The sequence below is a fragment of the Piliocolobus tephrosceles genome, chromosome 1, assembly GCF_002776525.5.
Source record: "Piliocolobus tephrosceles isolate RC106 chromosome 1, ASM277652v3, whole genome shotgun sequence".
Classification (NCBI taxonomy): domain Eukaryota; kingdom Metazoa; phylum Chordata; class Mammalia; order Primates; family Cercopithecidae; genus Piliocolobus; species Piliocolobus tephrosceles.
The window spans coordinates 181,608,236-181,635,199 of record NC_045434.1 but is presented as its reverse complement, the minus strand read 5'-3'; the positions used below and the strand labels follow the sequence as shown (position 1 = coordinate 181,635,199).

The 26,964-nt window shown below is 55.3% G+C and overlaps 1 protein-coding gene across 1 annotated transcript in view; it reads left to right on the top strand.

Annotated features, from left to right (window-relative positions):
- The first annotated feature begins 6 nt into the window (after window positions 1–6).
- KCNQ4 (potassium voltage-gated channel subfamily Q member 4) overlaps window positions 7–26,964 on the top strand; it is a 55,585-nt gene continuing 28,627 nt past the window's right edge. The window contains exon 1 of the mRNA XM_023221580.3: window positions 7–243. The gene's annotated coding sequence lies outside the window, so the exon portion shown is untranslated. The remainder of the gene's footprint in view (window positions 244–26,964) is intronic.

Here is a 26,964-nt window from a genome sequence, read left to right as displayed (position 1 = left end):
GGCGCTCACGGCGGTGCAGAGCGAACAGGGCGAGGCGGGCGGGGGCGGCTCCCCACGCCGCCTCGGCCTCCTGGGCAGCCCCCTGCCGCCGGGCGCGCCCCTCCCTGGGCTGGGCTCCGGCTCGGGCTCCGCCTGCGGCCAGCGCTCCTCGGCCGCGCACAAGCGCTACCGCCGCCTGCAGAACTGGGTCTACAACGTGCTGGAGCGGCCCCGCGGCTGGGCCTTCGTCTACCACGTCTTCATGTGAGTTTGCGACCCCGCGCCCTTCCGCGTGTCCCCGCGCGAGCCTGGCCTCCCGTGGTACTGCCGCCCCGCTCCGGCTCCGCCTTCTGCCCCCTGCCTCAGGGCCGACCCTCATCTCTCTGCCCCCAGGCCCGAGCCCGGTTTCTGATCCCCTTGCTGAGCCCTATCCTAAGCCCTGATCTCCCAGGCCTGACCCTTGCTTGACCTCGCTTCTGACCTCCCCGCACCGCAACTGCTTATTTCCATCCTGACCGCCAACCTCTGCTCCTCTGTCCCAGGTACTCCCCACCGCCAGCTGCCTCCCCAGAGTCCGCTCAGCGAAGTCTGGGGACCCTGGAGTGGGCGCCCTTTTGCTCTTCCCCACCACTGCCTGACTGTGTTCCAGACACAAAGAGGACCCCTTGGCTCCCACACGCTTCTGTCACTTGCTCCCCAGCTCTGAGCTATGAAGGGCTCCCCTCAGGGGTGCTCCTCTCCAGGGCAGCCCTCATTCCCACCCCTGGCCAGCTGACTGTGGGTGTATAGGGGTCCCCGTGGGCCACCTGGGACCTGACACTCGCCTCTGCTGTGTCCGACTTTATCTGTGTCTTCCCTCAGTCTTCCCTTCCACCCTCAACTTCCCAGTGGCAGCAGCGGCCGCCCTGCCTGCCCTGCCTGCCCTGCCCTGCCCTGCCGGCTTGGCCCAGCTCGCCTGCCTTGCTGGCCGGCAGCACCAGGCCTGGCTCTAGGCACCAGGGGAAAAAGAAAGAGGAGAGGGGTAGGTTTGGAAACACTGTCGCTGCTGGGGCCCCCTCCTCCCTCTCACCAGGCTCCTACAACTTTCAGAAACACTGACCCCTCTTGGATGTAAAGAGTGAATTTTGGCAGCTCAGAGCTCAGTCTTGGGGGACGGCCTGGCCCAGCCGGGAACATGAGAGGCCCCGCAGATATCAGTTGAAGGGCTGGGCCTGACGCTGGGACGCTCAGAGATGCCCAGAGAGAGACCTCTGGTCCCTGGAAAATGTGTAACTATTAATCCCTTTTTGCTGCCAACAGAGAGGGCCCTTTGGCGCTGGGGTCTCCTGGGTGGCCCACCTGCCTGCACACCTGACCGTCCAGCAGCCCTCCTGCTGGCCTGGCTGTCCCTCTGCCAGCCTGAGTTTCCACCTGTGTGCAAGTTGGCCAGTCTGCTCATCTCTCCACCTAACTGTCCGCAGTCCTTCTGCTTGCCTGTTTCCATCCATCTGTGGCCTGTGCAGTTATCTGGGTGCCTGTCTGTGCATCTGCCTATCCACCTGTCCGCCTGACTGTCCACTCTTCCTCTACCTGTCTTTTCCACCTGTCTCCGGGTCTGTCCTTCGGCCTGTCCCTTGGGTGCCTGCTGGCCTGCCTCTGCCCCATCTGAACTGGGCCCACAGAATTTCAGAGGTGAAGGGGAGAAAGATGCGGCACAGGGAGGGGCAGGGTGGGAAAGAGGACTCTCTCGGCCATTAAGTGCGTTGGGGGTGGCAGCTTTGACTCTGCGCAGAGATCTCAGCTGGGCTAGCCCAGGGCAGAGAGTTGAAATTGCTCAGGACATGAGGTCAAGCTTTGGTTCAGGGTCAACGGTTAGGAGTAGCCCAGCCCTTAGTGCCCACTGGGAGGCCTAGGATGAATGTTTGTGGCTATAAAGAGGCCCGTCGGAGTGAGGAAGGCCCAGGGCTGGTGGAGTTGGGGGTGAGGGGATGGGGACTGCTCCCTAGGAGTGGCTGAGTGCCCAAGGAGGGTGAGACACCCCCCAGAGAACAACTGTGCCCTCCGTGGGCTCCTCTTGAGAAGTGACTTTTCCAAGGCATGGCCGGGCCTGGGGAAACCAATAGGGCTCTGAGGTTGGGTCCTTATCCCCCAGGCTTGGCCTCATGACCCCCCACGAGGGTCAGTGGAGATGAAGGACCTACCTCCTGTCCCCTGCCAGGCGCTATGGTTGCCTCCTTTGAAAGGACCGCCCTTCCTCTCCAGGAGCTAATCCACTGGCACCTTTGCCCCACATCCTGCCCTTTCCCAATGCCAGGAAATGCCCTCGCCAGGGCCGTGCTTGTCCTGACCACTTGTCCCCGGGAGCCTAGGGCCAGGGCATGTCTTGGGAGCTCTGGGGGAGGAAGTATGGTGTGAAAGCGCCCTGGTGTTTAAGGATCTCAGGGAATTGGTCACCCATCTTAGAGGTCAAAGGGAGCAGAGGTGTCAGGAACCCCACCTCTTGTGTGCTCTGTGACGTTGGGTTGATCGCTGTGCCTCTCTGAGCTTTAGGTCTGTAGGTCGTCAAAGCGGGTAGAGGCCCCAACCTTGCGGCCTCTCTCGGATGAGGTAATGGAGTGGAAAAGAGCTTGGTAAGCTGCGGGGGCCTGTCTGAGCGTGAGAGATGGTTGTTCTTATTGGGGCTGGGGGAGGGGGCCCACACGGAAGGTCTCTCTTGTTTTTGAGGAGCTCCAGATGTGGGGTTTCTCAGTCACATTGCAGGGTCTTGCCAGGAAGTACTTCCTGCTGTTGGACTCCTAGCTTGACCACTACACTTTTGGTCAAATCCTTTCTCTTCTTCCCAATCTCCCTCAGTGGCAGCCCAAGTGAGGGGAGTCCAGGGAGTACCGTTAGCTAGGACCCCCTTCCCAGAGATGCAGGCTGTGGCAGGAGGGGCCCCAGCAGAAGAGCCTGCAAGAGAAGGGCTCTGAGCTGGGCGCAGTGGCTCTCGCCTATAATCCCAGCACTGTGGGAGGCTGAGGTGGGAGGATCGCTTGAGCCTAGGAGTTCCAGACCAGCCTGGGCAACATGGTGAGACCCCTGACTCTACAAAATTTAAAAATTAGCTGGGCATGGTGCTGCACACCTGTAGTCACAGCTACTTGGGAGGCTGAAGTGGGAGGGACCGCTTGAGCCCAGGAATTCTAGGCTATCGTGAACTGTGATTGCGCCACTGCATTCCAGCCTGAGTGACAGGATGAAACCTTGTCAATTAAAAAGAGAGAGAAGGGCTCAGGAAGGAGGGAGCTGGGGTGAGAGGAGCCCGTTCACCCTAGGGTATGCCTCCCTCCCATCTGCCAGCCGGTGTCCTCTGAGCCCCACACAGAACCTGCATCTTTCTGGCTCCAAGAGGTGGAAGATGGCCTGAGTATTAAGCCCGGATTTGGCCTGTCCTGCGGCAGCTGCAACCTCTGGGAAGAGAGGACTGCTGACTCCTGTCTTCTCCTGTTGGGATCCAGAATGAGGGGCCACTGGGCCCCTCTCCAAGCTTTCCGTCTCTCTCTAGACCCTCAGTCTGGTCACCAAACCCCATCCCCCTCCTACGCCCCAGTCCCTGATTTAAGCCCTCAAGCCTTCACAGACCCTGCTCTCTGAATTTTAAGAAACACGGCCTCGTGGCCCATCCTGCTCACTGAGCCCTTGAGGGGAATGCTCTCTGTCCCCTGGCTGCCCCTCTCAAAGGCCACTCCAGCTTCCCTTGAAGTCAGAGTGCTGGAGGGGGCTGGGCCAGACCCTATCTCCCTCCATCCTCCCCAGCCACTATGAGCCGCATGCCTGCTGCTCCCAGCCCCCAGGGCCCAGCAGACTTTCTCTATGTGAAGGTTTGCGGCTCTGTAAACATCCTCCCTCAGCCTTGTCCCTGGGGTCAGAAGCTGTGGGAATGGGGAGGGGAGGAGGTGGCAGCAGCTTCTGGGGCCCGCAGACTCCTAACCCCGAAGCCCCCGACCTCCCACCCCGGCCATCTGAGAAAGAACATCGCCTGGGTTGGAAATCATCCCAGCAAAGGGTCCTCAGAACCCTCAGGCATCCCCACTAGTCAGTCGGTCCTCACATTTTGACAGCCCCATTTTACTTGTAAGGAAACTGAGGTTCTGGAGTCCAAAGTCACCTGGGAAATGAGTAGCAGATACAGCGGACTCTGTGCAGAGACCTCAGCTGGGCTAGGCCGGGGCAGAGAGTTGAAATTGTTCCTGCTTCCTTGTGCGGGACTGTTCTCTGTTCCTAGTGGCCACCAGGCTTGGCTCTTGGAGTCTGAACTGAAATCTGTGGTCGTGTGTGCAGCACCAGCTGCACCGTGGCACCGTGCTGAACTCTCTCTAAACCGGTCTCGTTGTGTCCTTCTGCAGCCTTGTGAGGTGGGCACTGTTGTCCTCCTCTTTTGACAGATGGGGAAACTGGGACTCAGCAGAGGCCACCCAGTTAATGTGGAAGAGCCTCAGCCCAGAGCGGGGACAAACTGGGAGCTGTTGCTCTCCGCACCACAGCCTCAGCTAGCAGCACCCCAAGCCCAGGCTCCTCAAGAACAGCGCTCCTGTGTCGTCTGTCCATCCATCCCCAGCACCCTGCACACAGTCAGCAGGAGGTGGGCTGTGATGGCATTTTGTGGAATTGAGTGGAAACTGCCAGCCTTACCCACTGCAGCCACGTTTTAGTTGTAGACCCACGTCACTGCTGCGTACCTGTCTGAATGTCTCACACACACACTCACTGCAACATCGACACACAAACCCAAACACACACATAGCATCCATCCAACAAAGAGTTCTAGCTTACAGCTGCCCCTACCTTTTCCCTGACTTCATACACTCGCCATAGACACACACCCGGGCCTGTGGCTCCAGCCCAGACCCCTAGGACAGAACAAAGCTTGCTCCTGAATTTTAAGAAATTCAGGGGTTTTTGGCCTTCACCTATACACAACTGCAGGGCTGCCCTTGCGGGTCTGTGTGTATTTTTGTAGTCGTCTTGGAGGGCAGCCTCAGAACTGTGGAGGAGTGGGGTGGCTGGCTTCCTAGAACTTCGCTGGCCTTTGCTCCTCCTGAAGGGCCCTTGGAGGTCCTTCGATCTGACCTTGTGGTGTACTGCTGGGTACACCAAGACATAGAAAGGGGCAGCTACTCATCCAAGGTCACACCTAGTGAGTTGGTGGAGAACTGTGCCAGGAACCCAAGCCTTTTGTCTCCCAGATCAGGACTTTAGATAACAATTTTCCCAACCTAGCCAATAGGGGGGATGGATGCTCTAAGAACTTTGCCTTGTGATTGGGAAAGTCTTTGAGTGTGACCCAAATTTTTCGTGCTGCTGTTTTTCAGCCGCAGTCCTTTTGCTTGGTCTTTGTAAGGAGCTGGGGAGACCATCCTGTTCTTACCCTGCCCTCCTCCTCCCCCTCACCCCCCCCCTCGCCTTCACACTCCCCCTCCCCCTCGCACTCCCCCTCACGCTCCTTTGCCTCTTTCTTCTGGAGTTCTTTGGTGTCACTGGAGCCGGTTCCATCTCTCACTATCTGCCCACCCCACCCCAACTCCATAGTACGTTCATTCTTCCATTGAAGATGCCCTGCCGGATGTCTAACTTCAATCCCTGTTGCTGCTGAAGCCCTTATCCTTGGGATGTTTAAGCCAGGAGTGTTTCAAGAGGTGATTATTATTCTTGGGCTGATGGCAGCACTTTGAGTGGATGATTAATTTCAGGCTCTCTGAGCCAGTCAAAGGAGCTGGAACTGCCTGGGAGCAGGGAAAGAGGAAGGCCGAGGCCCTGCCCACAAAGAAGGCTGCCCGGGGAACTTCCCCAGACTCCCTCCTACCTCCCTAGCACCAATGCAGGTCTTTAGGGAAGGTCCGATCTTCTTTGGGCTACGGAGCCCCCCAGCAGGGAATTCTGCATGTTTGCCCTGGGGGAAGCTCCTAGTGTGAGAGCTGAGAGGCTGGGGGTAGGGGAATAGCAGGGACTTTTTGTTTCTCCAAAAGCTGTCCTGCGGGGAGCAAAGAGCATGGGCTCTGAGGCTGACAGATCTGCGTTCCTTCCTGGTTCTAGCCTTAGCAGTCATGTGTCCTTGGGCAAGTTACTTAACCTCTCTGGGCTTCAGTTTTCTCATCTGAAAAATGGGAATAATCCTAATACCTGCCTCTAAGATTGTCAGGACTGGATGAGATAAGGCACCGAACACTGCTGGGCACTGTTAGCCATGATCATCCTTACTGTTATTATTATGCTGTTATCACTGTCCTCATTCTCCTCCGGGGACAGGTGTGGCAGGTGTGCTGGGCTCAGCAAGGTGCGTGTGTCTAAGTGTGCTCTGGAGAGGGTAGGAGCTATGTCTGCCTGGGTCCTGGGGCGAGTGGCTCTCCACAGAAGCTGAGGCTGTGTCTTTTTGGCCTCCTGTGGGCCCTGCCCGTCAGTGTCTGACTTACGTTCTCTCGTGTAACCCTCACAGCCATCATATCAGGTGGGTGCTGTCTTCTTCATGTCACAGTTGAGCAAAGTGAGGCTGGGTGAGGGGACGTCACCCAGCTCCTGAATGGACCCCAGCCTGGCTACCTAGGATGCCCACTGATTTGTTTCTTCCTTCGTCTGACAAACAGTTACAGAACATCAGCTCCATACCAGGACCAGGGAGCCAGAAAGAGCTAGACCATGCCTGTGCCCTGCCTGGCAGGGCGGGGGATTGGGAGCACGATGAGGAGGTCTCAGAGTCTGCCGGGACCACCGGTCTCAGCTGCCTCTTCTCCCAGGGAGATGTTTGGAGAGAGGTCTGGTCTGTGTGCAGCTGTGAGTGTGTCTGTGAATTATGGGAGGACAGTGTATGCCAGAGGGCCATTGTGCGGCGGAGTTTGGGCCTCATGGTCCAACCCTGGCAACTGGCCTGGCTCCAGGGAGATCAAAGTAGAGCCATGGTGCCCAGAGAGACAGCCAGGGACTCCCGGGAGAGGAGGGCACTCTCCCACTCTCTACAGAGCAAATGATCACGGAGAATGAGGCAGGGAATCCCAAGGGAGATTTAGAGATCTTAGTCCCCATGCTTACTGGGAAGGTGCCCACCCCCACTCTACCTCAGTTCCTGAGCCTCGGTATCTTCTTCTGTAAAATGGGCCTAACAGGAAAGTGGACCTCTCAGGGCTGCCTGGCACACAGTCATGCTGGGTGAATGAGAGAAACTGCTGTCTCAGGACCTTGAACTTCATAGGGTACCGTGTAGGGAGCTCTCTTCTAGCATCTTCTCTGGGGGCCCCTCAGGGGACAGGGTGCCACTTCACAGGGCACTCAGGGGGCTGCCTGCCCGCATTGGAGGCTCTGAGGGGCTGGAGAAAGGATGCTGAGCAGACCTCAGTGGCTACACAGAGCCCCCAGGACTCCAGGCTCCCTGGGCAACACTGTCGCTGGGGCAGGAGCTGTGTGCCCTGGGGGTTGGCACGGGGAGGGGCGAGGAACAAGGGGGCAACCCCAGGCAGCAGACTGGGCTGGGAATCCACGGGCAGCGCCTGAGGGAGGGAGGCAAAGGGAGCTCAGCGATTCCCTCCCTCCTCACCCCCGGAGATTCTGGGGAACAGTGGGTACAGTGGGGTCTCTAGCCTAAAGCCTGGAAGGGAAATCTTGAGGCATGTTCTCCTGAGACTCCTTAGACACCCAGGCCAGGAAGGTGGGACTGGAGGAAAGCTCACTGGAGATAAATGGAGCATGGTTCCCATCAAAGCAGAAGAGATGGAGGTCAGACAGCAGGAAGGACTGCCCAAGAACCAGGAGGTGAATGAGATTTCCTGGGGTATTGTTTCAAAAACCTGGAGGCCCCCATCTAGCTGCGCTGGACAACATTTACTTGAATTGTCCCTATCAAGCTCCCACAGAGTGAAAGATGGAGGGGAGATGCCTGTTTCCTTTGAGCCCAACTTTGGCGGGGTGTGGGTGGGGGATGGGGTAGGGATCAGATCGGGTACCCACTGGCTTTTGGGCAGTGGTGGGAGGGTCACAGGCTGCTCCTCCTTCCCCACCACTTCTCTCTGGGAGCCTCAGGCCTGTCCAGGTTGCTGTCTTTGGGTTTATTTTTTGCTGGGCTTGGCAGTCCCCCGGGAGGGGAGGGGACAGGGAGAGAAAGAGGAAAAGCAGGAACAGCTTTGTCAGCACAATCTCAGGCGTCTTCACTCCTGTCCATCTTGGCCCAGCTGCCACCCTCTACTAGAGGGACCAGCCCCTGGGCACAGTAGGGATTCAGACCCTGTGGAACTTCCTCGCTTAGAGGCAGGACCAGCAGGTCGGGAACTGGCCTTTCTATCCCCATCCTCTCTCCATATATCCCTGCTATACAGAACCTCAGGCCTCAGAGCTGGAGCAGATCTACGGGCTTCATTTCACAGATTGGGAAACTGAGGCTAGAAGGGACCTGATGGCTCAAGGGCACAGCCCACACGGGACCTTTTCCACTTTCCCTCCTTATACTGGGGTAACATGGGAGAAATGCTGCCGCCCCGCTGCCCCCCGTTGCCCGTTCCCTGGGTGAACTCATTCACTCATCTCATTTTCCAGCCTCTGGGGATTGGCGGCAGTCTGGTGGGAGAGACAGGGGATGGGGAAAGGACAGTGTGACCCATGGCCCAGCAGAAGGAGGGAGGTACAACCTGGGGATGCACAGAGGCTGGGTGGGGGTATCAATCCCTCCCCTCCATGCTTTTTATCCTAAAAAAAAAAAAATACATTCGCCCTATTTTATAGACAGGGGGATTAAGGTATAAAGAAGTTAATGACTTGCCGAAAGCCAACATAGCAGACAGGCGGTAGAGGCAGGATTTGAACCCAGCATGTCCCTCTCTGGGAGCCATGCATTTAGCCACTCCACCATGCTGCATCCCCAGGGGGCCCCTGTGGGCTCTTCTTTTTTTTCTTTTCTTTTTTTTTTTTTGAGACGGAGTCTCGCTCTGTCGCCCAGGCTGGAGTGCAGTGGCTGGATCTCAGCTCACTGCAAGCTCTGCTTCCCGGGTTCACGCCATTCTCCTGCCTCAGCCTCCCAAGTCGCTGGGACTACAGGTGCCCGCCACCTTGCCCGGCTAGTTTTTTGTATTTTTTAGTAGAGACGGGGTTTCACCGTATTAGCCAGGATGGTCTCAATGTCCTGACCTCATGGTCCGCCTCCCGTCTTGGCCTCCCAAAGTACTGGGATTACAGGCTTGAGCCACCGCGCCTGGCTTCTTTTCTTCCTTTTCTTTTTTTTCTTTTTTTTTTTTTAAGGCAGGGCCTTACTCTGTCACCCAGGCTAGAGTACATGATCACTATGATCACTGCAGCCTCAACCTCCTGGGCTCAAGTGATCCTTCCACCTCACCCTCCCGAGGAGCTGGGACTCCAAGATACCCAGCTAGTTTTTAAATTTTTTTGTGGAGACAGAGTCTTGCTATGTTGTCCCAGCTGATCTCCAACTCCTGGCTCAAGTGATCCTCCCATGGCGGCCTCAGGAGCCACCATGGCTGCCTGCTGGGCCTTTCCTTCTTGAATGCACCCCCCTCGACTTTCCTCAAATCTGCCTCTCTGCCTTTTCTCTCTTGGTTCTATCAGCAGCTCTGCCTCCTCTTTCTGCCCTTTGAATGTTGGGGCTTTGTTTCCAGTCCTCTTCTCAGTATGTAGTTTCAGGGGGTGGTCTCATGCACTCCTACATCAGGGGTCACCCCTGTGATGACAGCCTCCGCTCTGCAGTTTCATCCCTGCGCTTCCTGCCTGCTGACACCTCTCCTCCTCATCCCCTGGGCATCTCAGACTCAGCATCTCCCTCCAAACCTGCCCTCCTTCCTCAATCCACATGACAGTGACTCCCCGACCCCCAGTGCCCAAGTCAGAAATGCCCTCCACACAAGCATCCTTTGCTCTCACCTTAAGAAATGACTTATAATGTCCCAAAGCATTGCGCTGTTTAGGGCTTCTGTACTTTTCCTTCTGCCTGCAACTCCCTCCCCTCTCCTGCCTGCTGCGTCATCTTGCTAACTCCTATTCATCCTTCAAGTCCCAGTTTGAGCACCACTTCTTCTTGGAAGCACTCCCTATCCCCATTACCCCAGGCTTGACTGAGGCCCCTTCAGTGCCCCCAGAGCTCTGTTCACCCAGCCCTGTGTGTTTTTTGCTTTTCTGCATGGGACTGTGAGAACTGGGCAGGTGGAGTTGAGCACAGTTCTTGGCATGTGGTCAACGAGTGAATATTTGCTGAGTGAAGGATGAAGGTGGCATTGAGGCCAAGTAGTAAGGATGAGAAAGGTTTTGCCAGCTAGAGAGAAGTGGAGAAAAGACCCCTCAGCCCTCTGTGTGGAGCACTGAACTGTGGGTACTCATGATTTTTATCTGGAGTGAGCTCCAGGTGGAGGGAACAGTGGAGCAAAGGCCTTGAGATGGGACTTCCTTCCCCTCACTCCTTTGCCCCAAGACCTGCAGAGTACAGGGCCTTGACTGACAGGCTGTGGAGGTAGGCCTTACCCTGCGGGCAGTGGGGAGCCATACACGGTGACATGCCAGGGTGGGGACACTGGATGGGAACCAGGGCTTGACTCTTTCTGACTGAGTGCTCTGCAGACATGAGGTCATCTAGTTCTTCCAGTACCCGCTAGGTAGCAGGCACTATTATTGTTCCCATTTTGCCGACAAGAAACTGGGGCTCAGAGAAGAGAAATACCACATACTAAGTTACACAGCTTGTCTGTGGTCGAGTCAAGACTCAAACCCATGTCGGCATCAGGGCCAAGCCCGAGCTCTAAATGGTTCTCAGCCTTGCCAGCTGACCCAAGGCAGTTTCCAGTGGCCTAAGGCAAAACCGAGGAGAATAAGGACGGGGTGGAGACTCTTTCATAAAGCTAAATTTATTCCATTTAAAGGACTGTCTTTTAGTATGAGATGATGTCCTTTCTTTTATGAAATGATGGGCTGGGGAAAAAAATGTCCTTACTTGGCAAAATAAAAAGTTGACAACCGTATGCAGTCCCCAAAGTGTTTTTGGAAATTTTACCGGTGGTGCGTGAAATCCCTGAGTTTGGGCGCCAACCCGGCTCCTCCCCACTGAGCTGTGGAGCCAGAAGAGGGAGGGGTCTAGTAGGGACGGAGGGATCAGGGAACAGAGGAGCCTCAGGCCCCGCACTTTGCAGTGAGGACCAACCCAGGGCTCTTTCCTAAGATTGGGTTGGGCGGGTGGGGGTCAAGGGGCAGATCAGCCAAAATCAAGGGCTCGCCCCTCAGTTAAAGGAGCACTGGACCAGGAGGCAGCAGGCTAGGGCTCAGCTCCTGCCTCTGCTTCCTGGAGGCTGTGTGATGCCAGGCAGGTGACCCAACCTCTCTGAGGCACCAGCTTCCTTATACATAGAATGACAATTGCCATCTCTCCCTGCTCACCTCATGGGGCTGCCTCCTATAGCAAGTGCTTGGTAAACTGCAAAGTGCTGTGAAGAACAGGGGGGACGTGGTGGTTTTACCTTATATGTATATTTTTCCTTTTGAGACAGAGTTTTACTCTTTCACCCAGGCTGGAGGGCAGTGGTGTGATCATGGTTCACTGCAGACTTGAACTCCTGGGCTCAAGCGATCCTCCTGCCTCAGCCTTTCATGTAGCTGAGACTACAGGTGCACGTCATGGCGCTAGGCTAATTTTTAAATTTTTTGTAGGGGGGGATCTTGTTATGTTGCCCAGGCTGGTCTCGAATTCCTGTGCTCAAGCAATTTTTCCCACCCTGGCCTCCCAAAGTGCTGAGATTACAGGCGTGAGCCACTGCACCCAGCCCTGGTTTTACTATTCTTATCTTGCCATCACAGGCTCCCACTTCTCTAGGGTCCTAGGCCCCTCATCTCACTTTCACTTTCACTTTTCTTTTCTTTTCTTTTCTTTTTTTTTTTTTTTTTGAGACGGAGCCTCGCTCTGTCACCCAGGCTGGAGTGCTGTGGCCGGATCTCAGCTCACTGCAAGCTCTGCCTCCCGGGTTCACGCCATTCTCCTGCCTCAGCCTCCCAGGTAGCTGGGACTACAGGCGCCGCCACCTCGCCCGGCTAGTTTTTTGTAGTTTTTAGTAGAGACAGGGTTTCACTGTGTTAGCCAGGATGGTCTCGATCTCCTGACCTCGTGATCCGCCCGTCTCGGCCTCCCAAAGTGCTGGGATTACAGGCTTGAGCCACCGCGCCCGGCCTCACTTTCACTTTTCACTTGTACTGCTTTGAGCCCTGAGGAAGAGACATACGGGGAAGGGGGCAGGTGGAATGACACAGGCCCTGTAAAAGCATGGTGGCCACACTAGCAATTCCTGTCCTCAGGCTCCCCTGGAGGACAGCTCAGAGATGCCCAGGCTGGAGGCCTGGGGAACTCTAGGAAAAGAATGCAAGAAGCCAGAGCCAGGCTAGAGTTCTAAGTACAGACTTTGTCAGTGAGTAACAAGATTCATAGTCTAATCTCTACCAGGTACTGTGCTAAATATTTTTCACACTGCTTCATTTAATCCTTCCAACAGCCCTATGAGGTAGGTCCTATCATTACTCCCATTATATGGAAGATGACACTGAAGCTCAAAGGTTAAACACTGCCCTTGTCACACAGCCAGGAAGTGGTGAATGCCCAAGAGGATGGCAGTTTTCTGAGCTCAGCTCAGACAACTGAGTGCCTAGAGAGGCCAAGTGTGCAACGATTCTGTGACATGAGAGGGTGGGAACAGTTTGCAGGACTGTGGTGGGGGGCCGAGGGGGTAATCAGTGCACATCAGGGGCACCGGGTTGGGGTGGGAAAGCAAGAGACACGATCCTGCTGGCTAGCTTCTAGCAGTCACCTCCTTCTCTGAGTCTCAGCCTCCCTCTCTGTTCTGACTCTCAATAATAACAAAGATCATAATAACAGAACCTTACTGAGTGCTTACTGTGGGCCAGATGCTGCTCTGACAGCTCGCCACGCTTTCTGTCACTTTTTCCCCTCAATGACACTATGGGGGTAGGCATTGTTATTATGTCTACTTTTCAGATGAGGACGTTGAGGCACAAAGAGGTTAAGTGACTTGCCTGGGTACATGCAGCAGGGCCAGGATTCTAACCCCAAGAGTCTAGCTCTACAGGCTGTGATCTTACCCACCTAACTCACCCGTACTATGTCTGCCTGCTTCTAGTGGGCGGGGGGGGGGGGGGGGGGATATGAGGAGCTGTCGAGCCTTAATGTTCAAGGTCCTGGGCCAGACATGGTGGCTCACACCTGTAATCCCAGCACTTTGGGAGGCAGAGGCAGGCCACCACCTGAGGCCAGGAGTTTGAGACTAGTCTGGCCAACATGGTGAAACCCCATCTCTATTGAAAATACAAAAAATTATCCGGGTGTGGTGGTGGGCACCTATAATCCCAGCTACTTGGGAGGCTGAGGCACGAGCATCACTTGAACCCGGAAGGTGGAGGTTGCAGTGAACCAAGATCATGCTACCACACTCCAGTCTGGGCGACAGAGTGAGACTCCATCTCAATAAATAAATAAAGTTCAAGGTCTTGCTCCCACCCCGATTCAACCCTGGGGACTCATTCCTTCCCTCTCACCCTTTCATTTGAGAAGCCTTCACTTCTAAATGAAGTTCAGCTGCTTATGCCAGTCTCCCCCGGCCAGGCCCTATGCCAGACTCGGGACAGAGCAATGAATCAGACCTTCCTCTGCTCCCTGGGGGAGATGGGCTGGGAAGCTGGCAGTTACCAGGCAGGGTGATAAGTGCCACTGTCCAGGCAGCATGGAGTCCTGTGGGAGCCCAGCACAGAAGGCCAAGCCCAGCTCCAATCTGGGCATGGCTGGGAAGACTTCCCAGAGGAAAAGGCTTAAGTTGAGACTAAAAGATGAGTAGAAGTAGGAGTTACCCAGGTGAAAAGGAGCAAGGAACAGTGTTTCAGGCAGAGAGAATAGCACAGGCAGAGACCCAGAAGTGAGGCTGAACAGGGCATTTGCAAAGAACAGCAAGAGCGGGATCCTAGCGAAGGCAAGAGGTATCTGGAGAAGAGGCTGGGATGTGACAGGGCCAGGCTCAGCAATGAGGACACCAGGCTGAAGAGCTGCAGCTTCCTGAGAGGGTGATGGGAAGGAAGTGATGTCAGGAGTAACATGGCAGATTCGTGTTTTAGAAACTCCTTTCTGGGACTATTGAGGAGGATGCTGGAGGGGTGAGGACTCTGGCAAGGAGCCCTGGGGATGCTACCAACTAGTCCCCCTTTTTCCTTTACCTTGCCCCCAGGGTCCAGCCCCGAGTGCCTCCTCCAGAGCCATTGACCAACCCTGCCCAGGGCCTGGCTCAACCTGACTCAGAGCCCTAGGACTTTGCCTATAGGGAAAGTCCAGCTGCTTATGCAAACTCTGGCTTGCGTGGAGGTGTGTGTGGTTGAGTTGGGAGCTGGGGGGTTTGTGGGGGTGGCCTTGGAAGCACAGAGGGTGGGTGCAGGTGCCGAGGCTGTCTGGAAAGGGAATCTGGGGATATGAACTTGGGGTCCATGGAGGTCCCTAGAATAGTGGCCTTATAATGGCTCCAAGAAGGTACACTGGGATTTGGCCCAGATAATGGAGGGACACCCTGGCGAAGGGGCAGAGTCCTGGCAGTTCAGCTAGCCCCAGCTCTCTCTTCTTCTTGAAGCTCAACAAAGTGTGGAAATCACTGGTCTCATCCAGCCGCCTCATTCTTCTGAGGGGGAAACAGGCTCAGAACAGGGCAGGGACTAAACTCAGGTCAGCAGTAGAGCCCAGACCAGAACCCAGGCTCAGTCCAAGCATCTTAGTTGTCTCCAGTGATGACAAATAACAGTGAAAACCTTTCTGCAGAGCTTCCCAGGAGCTGGCCTGGGCTTAGGCACCCTCTGCGTGGTCTTGGGCAGATGTTTCTCACCTCTCGAGCCTTAGCTCGAGGTCCAAAGTACTACGTGTACTGGGAAGGAGGTCCTGTCTCCCACTGATGGTCCACAAAGCTGTTTCAGGCATGCTGGACCCATTGTGGGCTTTTTTTTTTTTTTTTTTTTTTTTGAGACGGAGTCTGGCTCTGTCTCCCAGGCTGGAGTGCAGTGGCCGGATCTCAGCTCACTGCAAGCTCCGCCTCCCGGGTTTACACCATTCTCCTGCCTCAGGCTCCGGAGTAGCTGGGACTACAGGCGCCCGCCACCTCGCCCGGCTAGTTTTTTGTATTTTTAGTAGAGACGGGGTTTCACTGTGTTCGCCAGGATGGTCTCGATCTCCTGACCTCGTGATCCGCCCGTCTCGGCCTCCCAAAGTGCTGGGATTACAGGCTTGAGCCACCGCAACCGGCCCCATTGTGGGCTTTAATTACCGTTTGTTCAATGAATCCCACTGAATTCATGTAACAACCCTGAAGGAAGATACTATTATGCTATTTTATGCTGAGGCTCAGAAAGGAGAAGTGACTTGCCCAAGGTCATTCAGCTGAGAAGTCGCTGACTCAGGGTTGGACTCCAGGGGTCCAGATGCCTGTCTAGGACCCCTGATGGACACAGCCCCATTTTTGAGCCTGTGCTCTCGGTGAAAATCAGTTGGTGTCTCAACAAGACCCATTGTCAGCTGGGCAGGGTGTGCATATGTATGTGGAAACTGGGCTGGGCTGCTGGCTGGAACTCAAGCCACACCAACCCCTGTGCCCCTGTGTTTGGACCTGGCTGCAGCTGCTGCCATGGGGGAAGGGGACCTTGCCACTTGCCCTCCTGCATCAAGGGTTTTTTCTCCTTGGCCTGGCTGCCTGGGCAAAGGAGCTGGCTGTGGCATGACCATGTAGCCACCTGCCAGCCCCTCCCTTGTTGGGGTCTGGTCATTTAATGCCCTTCACATGACAGGCATGGGGTGGGCCCTGGGCTGGGGAGAGGGATTTACACTCTCCTAATCCAAGGGCTGCAGCCCTCCCTCTGTCTTGGCCAGGGCCGTGGGAGAGGTTTGTCCTTGCCCCATGCCCAGCAGCCCCAGCTCAGATCCCTGGCACACGCCCAGTTCCTCTGCTTGGGGCCTTCCCTTGTCCTGCTTCTGTTCCCCACCCTCCTACTCTGTGAGCAGAATTAGGAGCTAGGGGGCAATGCTGGGGCATTCAGGACTGATGGAGGTGCAGTGCTACATAGCATGTGGGACTGAAAGATGGGGGCGATGTCAGGGAGCTTTAGGGCGCATGTTGGGGCAGAGTTGGGGTAAGATGATTGGGGTGCAGAGCAGGAGTGTTTGGGGCTCATCCTGGGCCACCCCTTCCTGGAAAAATTTGGCTACAAGTCAGGGAGGCAAATGTGTGGGCCATGCCCCCCTCCTCGCTAGGCAGTAAACACTGCGGTCGCCTGGGAGACGAGAAAACATCTTGGTCCCCCCACGGTTGTTTATACCAGGACTCCCTCTCCTTCTCTGGCCTGGTCTGGCCTCCCCACTCCTGAGCTGGGCAACCTGGGTTGAGGGTCCAGCCCCCTGTCATGGCAGGAGGCCCCAGCAGCAGGCCCGCTGGCTCCCACCAGGGACTGAGCACTCACCACCTCCTGGGGCCCTGTCCCATTGGAGGCCCTAGGTCTTATTCTTCAGAAATATGCTCCCAGGCCTTGGCCTCCACGAGGGAGACCCGGGATTGCGCCCTGGATTTGCTCCAACCCACTGCCTGAATGCAGTCACAGGCCTCCCAGTAACCTCAGCTTCCCATGTTCAGTAGCAGGCAGGATCTAGATTAGAGCCTTTCAAACTGTTTTAAGTCATAGATCTGGTTCTTTGAATGACACCTGACACAGAAGCACAGTATATAAAACAGATCAAAGCAGGGCTGCTCTGGGTGGAGTCACGGGTTGGGGCCCAGAATTCTACCCACTCAGCCTATAGGGCCCTGGCATATCAACCCAGAGCCTGTACATGGTCCTCCTTGCTCTAGAACACATTCCAGGTAACCCTGGAATTCCCTGGCCAAATACTTATGCCTACTTCCAGGGTCTGCACAGACCCTTCTCCAGTTCATCCTCCCAGGGGCTGTCAGAGCAGCCCTACGCTCAAGAACGGCTGTTGGCAGTGGGTATAGCGAAAGCCTGGAAGAGCAGGCTGAGGCACCCCCAGGAGTGTACCCAAGGCCCTTCCTGGAGAGGGAAGGGCCCAGTGTGGAAAGAGAATCTGAGGATCAGAGGGTAGCGGGGGCTGGCTGTCCCTTCCCTGCCAGATTCCAAGGAGTCCAAGAACTAAAATTCAAACCTAGATCATTGTGAAGGTATATGTGTCAGGAAAGACAGAGCGTATTTTATTTAAAAGTTCGTCAACTTGATTGAAACTTTTAAATATTTAGACTTAAGGTATGTGAGTCTCCATTTATACTCTCTCCCCAGTCCTGCCAGAGTTAGGGGTGAGCTTGCATCAATCCTCCTTCCACCCACCCACCCACCTCTGCAGCAACCCCAAGACAGCCTTACCCAGAACTCTGAGGCTTCACAGGACAGTGTGGAAGTCCCATTCACTGAAGCTCAAGGCCCTGGTTTGAGGGGCCCATGTCTTTCTGTTCACTCCCCAGATACTGTCTGAGCATCAGCTGGGGCCAGGCTGGGGGTTGTGGAGGAGCCAGACTGGCCTTGCCCTAAAGGGATGGATCTCAGTGAGGAGTAAGTGGGTAGGAACACTCTCACTCTCGTAAAATAGTGTGACGACAGGCACCTGGGGGGCCCACAGGGGCCCTGGGATCCTAACCAGGGGCTAGAGAAGCTCTTCTATTCAAAGCCAATCATGGATTGATGGGGTGGAAGAGAGACAGCCCAAGGAGGGGAGGCAGCATAAAAGCCACCAAGGTGGAAATGTACAGGGAATGGGGAAGTCGAGTGTGGCTGGTGCTTAGGGTGTGTGTACAGCCTCAACTGCTGGTCCAAGGAGCTTGGGTTTTCTATTTTAACAGTAAGAAGCTGTTGTAGGATTGTAAATGGGGTAGGGGCTGAGGAAGAAGCATTCAGACTGCAAGGTAAGTGGACTGGAGGTGGGGATGGGGGGCTGGAATTGTGGTGGTCAGTGAGAGGCTGGCTGGGGGGAAGGGGAATGGGGGTGAGTCCTGGGCTGGCCAGGACTTGAGGGGCTAGGAAGAAAGAGGGGATCTTAACTCTGCTTTCTGGGACCACATCTCCTATCTACTCCTCCTTTGTTTTGTCTCAGTTTTTGTCTTCTTCTCCTGCTATTCCACTGCCCTAGGTCTCCAGGCTGGGGAGAGGGGCACTCACCCTAAAACCCCCCTCCCCAAAGCAGGCCACTTCACACAAGTGGCCAGGCAAGAGGCCACAGTTGTATAAGAGGGTTTTCCCAGCTGGCTGGACCACTCATTCATTCATTTATTCATTCACTCACTCAACATTTATTGAGAATCTACAAGGCACCAGGCCCTGCACTAGGTTTTGGAGAGAAAGTAGGAACAAGATCAAGTACCTGCATTCATGGAGCTTACATTATGGGGGGCGGGAGGACCAGGAATTGTATATATCCCGGGTGTCTACCATCTGGCAGTCTGTGCCTGGGCTGGATGCCTGGGAACAGGGACTCTTCCCATTACCTACTTATTTGTTCCAGCTGCCCTGTGTCAGCACTGACCTCTCTGGACAATGAGAGAGGAGAAGGGGTCCCATGCCCAGGATGCTGGCCCCAGGGAGCATCTGTCTCTGTAAGAACAGCCTGGGCCTCGGGGCCAGGACCTGGGCTCAGGCCTAGTTCTTCCTACTCACCCCTGACTTTGAGCCCTTTACAAGGACCCGACTTTGATTTCTTTATCTGTGGGGTGGGATTTGGGGAGGTCCTGAGGAGGCGAGGGGACCAGAATACTCCAGTATTCTCCCTTGGTGGACAACTCCTTAGGCTATGATGGGAGGGGGCAGGGGGCTTGAGACTCAATATTATCATCATTACCCACACAAGATAGTAATAGTTGCTACCTACCGTGTAATTTATTCCGCACTATCTGTATGGTCGGTGCGTCTTCTCTCCCCATTTTCCGGATGAGGAAACTGAGTCTCAGTAAGGTGAAATGACTTACTTGAGGTCACACGTGAAACTACCTACTCCAAGAGCCCTTTAGGATGGTGCTGTGAGGGTGCTACCTGGCACCTGCCCCACCTGGGCACTCAGCCTCGAGAGTGGAAACCCAGCCCTATCGCCCCACCCCATGTCCCCTAGGGGGCTGGAACCATCCCGAGCCTGGGCACTGGGTTCTGCGACCCTGGCCAGAACGGTACCAGGGACCGGATCAGACCAGGACTCAGCTCAGGGGCCTGGGCTCCTCTGGGTCCTGGGGCGCGCAGTCCCCGCACTTGGCGTCGGTGGGTGGGCGAGGTCGGGGCGGCGACCCCCTCTCCGCCCCCGGCCTCGGGGACGCGGCGGCACCTTCACACTTTCCGCTTGGCCCGCTGCTCGCCTTTCAGGCCGCCGCGTTTTCAATTGTTAATTTGGAAACGGAAAAAGTAGCCGGCCGGGCGGGGGAGGCCGCGGGGAGGTAACCGGAGCCGCAGCGACGCCCCCGCCCCTGCGGCTCTCGGGGCCTGGCGTTGGCAGAGCACCGCCCCTCCCAGGGACTCAGGAGCCCCGCCCACCTTCCCCGCCCCCGGCATGCCCCGCCCCTTCCCGTAAGCCCCGCCCCCGCCGAGGCGGGCCGGGGGCACCCGGGAGTGCCAAGCAGGGGCGCCCCTGCTGAGGAGAAGGGGCCCGGGGCGGGGAAGTGGGCAGAAGGCGGTGCTGGGGGAGGAGTCCCCCAGGAGCCCTCCCCACAGGAACCCGTACCTCTCCCGAGAAGCCGCGCCGGGTGTCTGCTTCCCGTGTCCCTGCCTGAACCCAAGCCTTTCTGCAACCCCTCTGCGGGTTCACCCGGGGGAGACCCCTGCCTCCAGACTGCCGGACCGGGGATCATTGGTCTCATTAGAAAGTCGAAGAAACTGAGTCCCGAGAGGGACAGTTAACTTGCTCAAGGTCACACAGCCAAGGCAGAGCTGAGCTGAATTCAAGCCCATTCTTTTGACAGAGATACTTTTAGGGACTGTCTGCCTCATGTAGAAGAGGAGGAGGCATCAGGACCAGAGATACAATTTGTCCCTTCCCCCTATATCCAGCACCGTTTCTGTGGTTAGTAAGTTACTGGAAGTTCTGCTTTGGTCCTCCCTGACCCCTCGTTGCTATCATTATTCAATTATGGGAGGGTTTTGGAGGTAGAAGGAGGTCCTCTAAACTTTCCATGTAAATGAAATGTAAAAGACCCTCTTCTGGAGACTCCCAGAACGTGGAAGTCCCTGTGGACTGGCAGCTTCAGGAGCCGTCCACGGCCTTACTTCCCATTAGGGAAGCTGGAATTGCCAGTCCCAGATGGATCAGCAAAAAATAGGACCCTGAGAGACTCCCACCCAATCCCTTCCTCCCACTGAGGAATAAGCTGAGACTCAGACACAGTTTGCCAAGTCTTCAGCTGACTGGTGGCGGAGTCAGGAGAGAGAACCCACCGACCCAGCTTTCTAGCTCTGTCCACGCCCTTCTGCTTCTCTGTCTGCTGCACTCAATCCTGACACCTCTCTCAGAGCCACCACACAGGATCCTGCTCCATCAGCTGGGCCTGCAGGCTGGGCAGCCTTTCTTTTTACAGGCGGAGGAGACTAAGAAGAGTATCTGCAGATGTCCTCCCAGCTTCCAGTTAAAGAACCTCCCAACCACCCTTCCACCTTAGCTGTGGGACAGGCCCAGAGAAGCTGTGCTCCTGGCCTCGAGTCACACAGCAAGCCTTTTCCAGCTTGCAAAGCCCGCTGGATTCAGTCTGGCTGGTCCTGGATTTGGGGTTCCCACTGGGAGCATGGCTTTCAGGGCAGCTGTAACCAGATGCCCCAGGTGTGGCCTGTGAGTTTGCATGCTGCTTTGCTTATTAGTAACAAAGGCATTGAAACCCCTCTTCCTCATTGTGTCCCCAAACCACCCACTGGGTGGGGTCCTCAATGGCTGAGTCTACAGAACTTCTGGGCTGGGCTCAGTCTTGGCACCTGAGCTCCCCAGGGGACTCTGCCCTACACAGTGCTCCTCTTTGACCCTGTCAGCTTTTGGTGCTCTCTCTGCCCTGAAAGTACTGAGAAACCAGTGGCAGGGACTAACTCTTTCCCTTGATTTGGACTCTTCCCTCCTTCTCCCTCCTCCAATATAGTGCACAGTTTCTGCTGACTCAGAGGACAGAAGGCTCCTTAGAGGTTACCCTGACCCCTGCCAGGTTCAAATAGCTGGAAAACTGGGCAATGCTTGAACCCAGTGCCACAAGGGCACATGCAGCAGGAAGGGCAGGGGCAGGTCCCATCCTGGCCCCAGGATGAGGGAATTTTTGAGGCGGGAGTGAGGGGCAGGTGTCTGAGTCCTTCTACAGAAAGAGGAGAAATCCAAAGAATATTGCCTTAGGAATCAGGAAATCTGGGTGCCAGGCCCAACTCTGTCTCTGATCTACTGTATGATCACAGGTAAGCCAGGCCCCTCTCTGGGACTCAGTTTCCCTATCTATAAATGAGGTTAGTTAATCTCTAAGGGACCTTTCAGTGCCCAGATATAGCCAGTATTGGGTCATGTCTTGCCACCTCCGCTTCCCCTCATACAAGTCACCATCATCGGCTGGTAGTGGCTTATGCCTGTAATCCCAGCACTTTGGGAGATGGAGGCAGGAGTATCGCTTGAGCCCAGGAGTTCAAGACCAGCCGGGCAACATAGGGAGACCCCGTCTCTACAAAAAATAAATATAAATTAGTCAGGCATGGTGGCACCCACCTGTGGCCCCAGCTACTCAGGGGGCTGAGGCTGGAGGGTTGCTTGAGTCCAGGAGGTTGAGGCTGCAGTGAACCGTGATTGCACCACTGTACTCCAGCCTGGGTAACAAAGTGAGACCCTGTCTGAAAAACAAAAACAAAACAAAACAAAACAAAACAAAAAACACACAGGGTGAAGTGGCATGTGCCTGTAGTCCCAGCTACTCAGGCGGCTGAGGTGGGAGGATCATTTGAGTCCAGGAGTTCTGGGCTATGGTGAGCTATGCCAATTATGTGTCCGCACTAAGTTTGGCATCAATATGGTGACCCTCTGGGAGCAGAGGGCCGTCAGGTTGTCTAGGGAGGGGTGAACTGGCCCAGGTCAGAAATGGAGCAGGTCAAAACTCCCGTGTTGACCGGTAGTGGGATCGCACCTGTGAATAGCCACTACACTCCAGCCTGGGCAACATAACAAGACTCCATCTCTTAAAAATAAAAACAAACAAACAAAAAGTCACTGGCATCTCGTGCCGGGATTATACTTTCCAACTCACAATAGGGCAAACGTCACTGCTCCCTCCTCCCCGCTCCCCCACCATAGTCTGTTCGAATATTCAGCAGCCTGTGTGATCTTTTTAAACATAAGGCAGATTGAGCTACTCCCTGCTCAGAACTCCCCATCTCACCCAGAGTGAAAGCCAAGATCCTCACCACAGCCAGTAGATGGTCTGCTTACCACCTCCCCTGCCTCTCTGCCCTCACCCCCCACCACTCTCCCCTTGCTCACTCCACTTTGGGACCACTCCTTTCCTGGTGGTTCTGGAACACAGCAGGCACCCTTCTGGCTCAGGTGTCTTGGATTTGCTTTTCCCTCTGGAGGTGGATTGGGGGTTAAGGGAGCCTGAGGTGGGGGCTCTGACCTAACCCTACCAGTCTGAGCTCATACTCAGACACAGCATGAGTAAAGGTGGGGAGGGGAAAAGAGCCCATTTGCCATTGTCAGGGACAGAGCTATGATAATGCAATGCCAAGTGTCAGGTTGGGCACCAGCTGGTGAAGAGCAAGTTGGCCTGGTGGGTGGGGCTTTCCTTGCAATCAAGCTAAGGGGTTTGGGCCTGGGCCCACAAGTCGGTGGATTTCACACTTTTTAAAAAAGCAGCAAAGCTCTTTGTTCACATGAAATTTTATGCCAAAGTCAGCATGTAAAAGTGAGCCACCCAAATCTGCATGGAGCTGCTCGGTGGAACCGAGGGAAGGTTTCCACTGGCCATCTTGCTTGAGTTTCTCAAATCCTGGCTGCCTAAATTCCACCCCATGGTTCCCCTTCCTTTCAATGGCATCCTGCTTGGGAGGGCCCACGCCTCCCTGTTTGAGAAGTCAGCTCTGCCTGGCCAGTCCCCACAGACGGATGCCCCTGTGTCCTCTGTGTTCCACTCTGGCTCTTGTCAACACATCGCTCAGCCCACTGACCTGGTACAACAGGTAGGCTGGCTGGCACGGCAGAAGGAAGCAGACAGAACAAGTCAGAAGGTTTGGGGCTGGTCCAGGTGGGAGAGGAGGAAGCTATTCCTCATCAAACACCTTGTCTAGAAGACACTGTCTTTCATGTCCCATGGGACAGAGACTACTCAAGCTGTCTCAATAAAAACTGGCTTCTGTACTCACATTTGGGATTAAGAAAAAGAAAAATTGACTTCTGGAGGTAGAGGACAGATATGGCAAGGAAAGAGAAGAATTCTGAGAGGCTTCAAGGCGGAAAAGCACATTTTGGAATCATGGGGTAGAGAGCAGGGGGATGAGGTTCCAGCGTAGTGCAGTCTCGTGGCCCATCTCTGTCCTCTGCCAACTTTCCTCTGTGGTTCTTAGTTCCATTCCTGTGAAAGACAATCCGACTGGCTCAGCCCAACCTGTGGGTGGGCCCTTCTTGGGTCAGTCTCCAGCTCTCCATGAATCTGTGGTGGCCAGGAGAGTGCCCTGGAGCCAACCACAGGGCTGTCATGTGTCACTCTGCAGTCTGGGCGCCACAAAGGGGCCGGCTGAGAGGGCTGAGGGGTCCTGGAATCCAGCCTGTGCCCTGGGGTGGGGCAGCCCAGAGGAACAGATGCCTGTTCTAATGGGTCCATCTAGAGGGGTCAAGTTTTTATAACTTGTCAGGCTAACGGGAATGCTTTTTTTCTAATCCATCCTCCAAGAGGGGGCATTTTTTTCATAGTTTGTTCTATGTGCTGGTGGCTGCTGTCCCTCCAGGGACAGCCTCAGAGAAACTGAGCTGAGGGCCAACTCTCTCCTTTCTACTCCACTGCAGGAGAGTCATAAGGCAGAAGGGACTTTGACCATTACTGAGTAGTGCTCCACCTACATGTTGCAGACAGGGAAACTGAGGCTCCATCAGGACCCCATTGCAATCTCTAAGCCCCAGCACAAGCCTCTGGCCCAGAGAAGCAGCCGCGGCAGTGGCGGCGGCCCTGGTGTGGGGCCCTGGGTCACGTGCTCTTGCTCCCTTTGCCATATTTAGAATCGCTGGATCAGGGGAAACTTCTCCTCCCAGCCCCTGAGGATTCTTGGAAAGAGCCTCGCTCTCAGGCCTGGCTTACTGCCCCTCCCCTCATTCCCCTGCAGGAGAAAGTAAGTGCCTGCTCTCCCTAGAAGAGTCTGGGGCTCTCTAGGCTGCACCCCCTTGTCAGGAAGTGCCTGTCAAGTCTAGCTGAAGTCCCTTCTTCAGTATCAGCTCTGGTTTGGGGTTTAAGGAACCCCTTTCTTCCAGAAGGCGGTGGTGGCCATAGCTTCTGCCCTCTAGGGACCTTGGCTGAATGAGGACAGACTGGCCTCAGGGTCCCCCAGCTGAGGGAAGACAGAGCCCTGCCTTTGGCTGTGGTCTGGGGGGCAAGCAAAGAGTCACACGCTCCCCAGGCCAGATGCACAAATCACGTGAACTTGGTAGTTGGAGACCAGTCTGGAAAAACAGCAAGACTTGTCTCTACTAAAAAAATCAAAAAAATTAGCCAGGTGTGGTGGTCCCAGCTACTCAGGAGGCTGAGGCAGGTGGATCTCTTGAGCCTGGGAGAGTGATACTGCAGTGAGCTATGGTTGCAGCACTGCATTCCAACATGGGCAAAAGAGCAAGACCCTGTCTCAGATGAAAACAAATCAGGGAACCTGCTGGTTGCTGGGCAGTCCCCAGACACTGGCAGGGCTCAGTCTGGAAGGGACGCTGAAAAGATGAGAGAAGGAAGGAGGCTCTGGAGGAAGGAGGGGGCAAGGCCTGGATCTGTATTTACCTTGGCCTTGGTGTAGAGTTGGGGGTGGGGAGGGGTCCTTTTCTCACACAGGCTGCTTCCTACTGGATAATCAAACCTTAAAAGCAAACAGCAACACAAAACATAAATAAAACCCTAAAATGCATATGTGGAGTGCCTGTGATGTTCCAGGTCTGTAGAGTCATCCTTGTTGCTGAGGATAATGGTCCTGTGCTCCCATGGGACTCCTCTCCAGGCCTGGTCTTTTCTCCCACCTTCCTCTCCCAGTTCCATACCTCCTCCATCTCTTCAGACCCCCCACCCCACCCTCCTGCCCACTTCTGAGAGTTGGGCCTTGCCTCTTCTTCCCAGAGCAGCCCCCAGTGAGTAGGGGCTGTTGGCCTCCTCCCTTCCCACAGCCTCCTCCCACCTACATGCCTGCCTGTCCCTGTGGAAGCTGGAGGGGTCCTTCCTGCTCTACACCAGCTCCCCCCCTGGCTGTGGATCCCAGCCTCCCAACTTCCCTGGGGACTTCATTCCATTGATCACTCCCTCTGTCTCCCTGCATCTTCAACTTCTCCTTCTTGATCTCCTGGCTCCTTCTACCCTGGCTCTCTCATCTTTTTTTTTTTTTTTTGAGACAGAGTCTCGTTCTGTCACCCGGGCTGGAGTGCAGTGGCCGGATCTCAGCTCACTGCAAGCTCCGCCTCCCGGGTTTACGCCATTCTCCTGCCTCAGCCTCCCGAGTAGCTGGGACTACAGGTGCCAGCCACCTCGCCCGGCTAGCTTTTTGTATTTTTTTTTAGTACAGACGGGGTTTCACCGTGTTAGCCAGGATGGTCTCGAACTCCTGACCTCATGATCCACCCGTCTCGGCCTCCCAAAGTGCTGGTATTACAGGCTTGAGCCACCGCGCCCGGCCTGGCTCTCTCATCTTAAAAGAAAAGAAAAAGATTCCCTGTGCCCTGCACCCTTCTCCAGCTACAATCTCTGATCTCTTCTTTGCAGTCAAACATCTTCAAATAGTTAAACCTACACTCACTATCTCTACCTCCTCACCGCCCCTCCCCTTCCTCACTTTATCTGGGCCTGTTCTAGTCTTCCTCTCCTTCTGAGAGAAGGCTGCCCTTGCCAAGGAACCCAGTGACCAATGTGTCACCAAATCCAGGGGACATTTTTCACGCCTTATCTCACTTGACCTCTTGGCAGCATTTGACACTGTTGTCCACTCCTGCTTTGAAATGTGTTCTTCACGTGGCCTCTCTGACACTTCTCTCTTCTGCTTTCCCTCCCAGTTCTCTGGCTATCCCTCCCAGTCTGCGTAGAGGGCCTCTGTTCATGCTGCACCGCTGGGGCTCCATTGGGTCCTCTTCTAACTTTGCCACATGCTCTCTGGACTGTCTCAGCTGCTCCCGTGACCTGAGTCACCACCTCTCCCCTGATGTCCCCCAAATGCATTTCCAGCCAGATCTCTCTCTTCACACCCATGGAGTGTTTGCCCAGTGCCCACAGCCCTCTCTCTCTCAACATGTCCGGCACCCGACACTTGCTTCTCCACCAGAGTCTCCCCCGTCCCTTGAAGGCACTCATGGCACCTTCATCCATCCAATGCCCAAACCAGAAATAGACGTTATTCTCCTTCATAGTTCCTGTTTCCAGTTAATCAGTAAGCCCTATTCCTGCAGTATTGTCCAATCCATCCACCTCTCTTCCCTGCTGCCACCACCCCGGGCCAGGCCACAGTCATCTCTCGTCTGAGCTATTGTGGAGCCTTCTTGGTCTTTCTGCTGGGTCTTATCTCCTTTGATCTATTCTGTGTACTCCCCTGAGTGGTCCTGAGATGCAAATAGGACTGTGTCATTTCCTCTCGTAGAACTCCACGATTGGCCAGGTGTGGTGGCTCACGCCTGTAATCCCAGCACTTTGGGAGGCCGAGGCAGGTGGATCACTGGAGGTCAGGAGTTCAAGACCAGCCTGGCCAACATGGTGAAACCCCGTCTCTACTAAAAATACAAAACTTAGCTGGGCATGGTGGTGGGTGCCTGTAATCCCA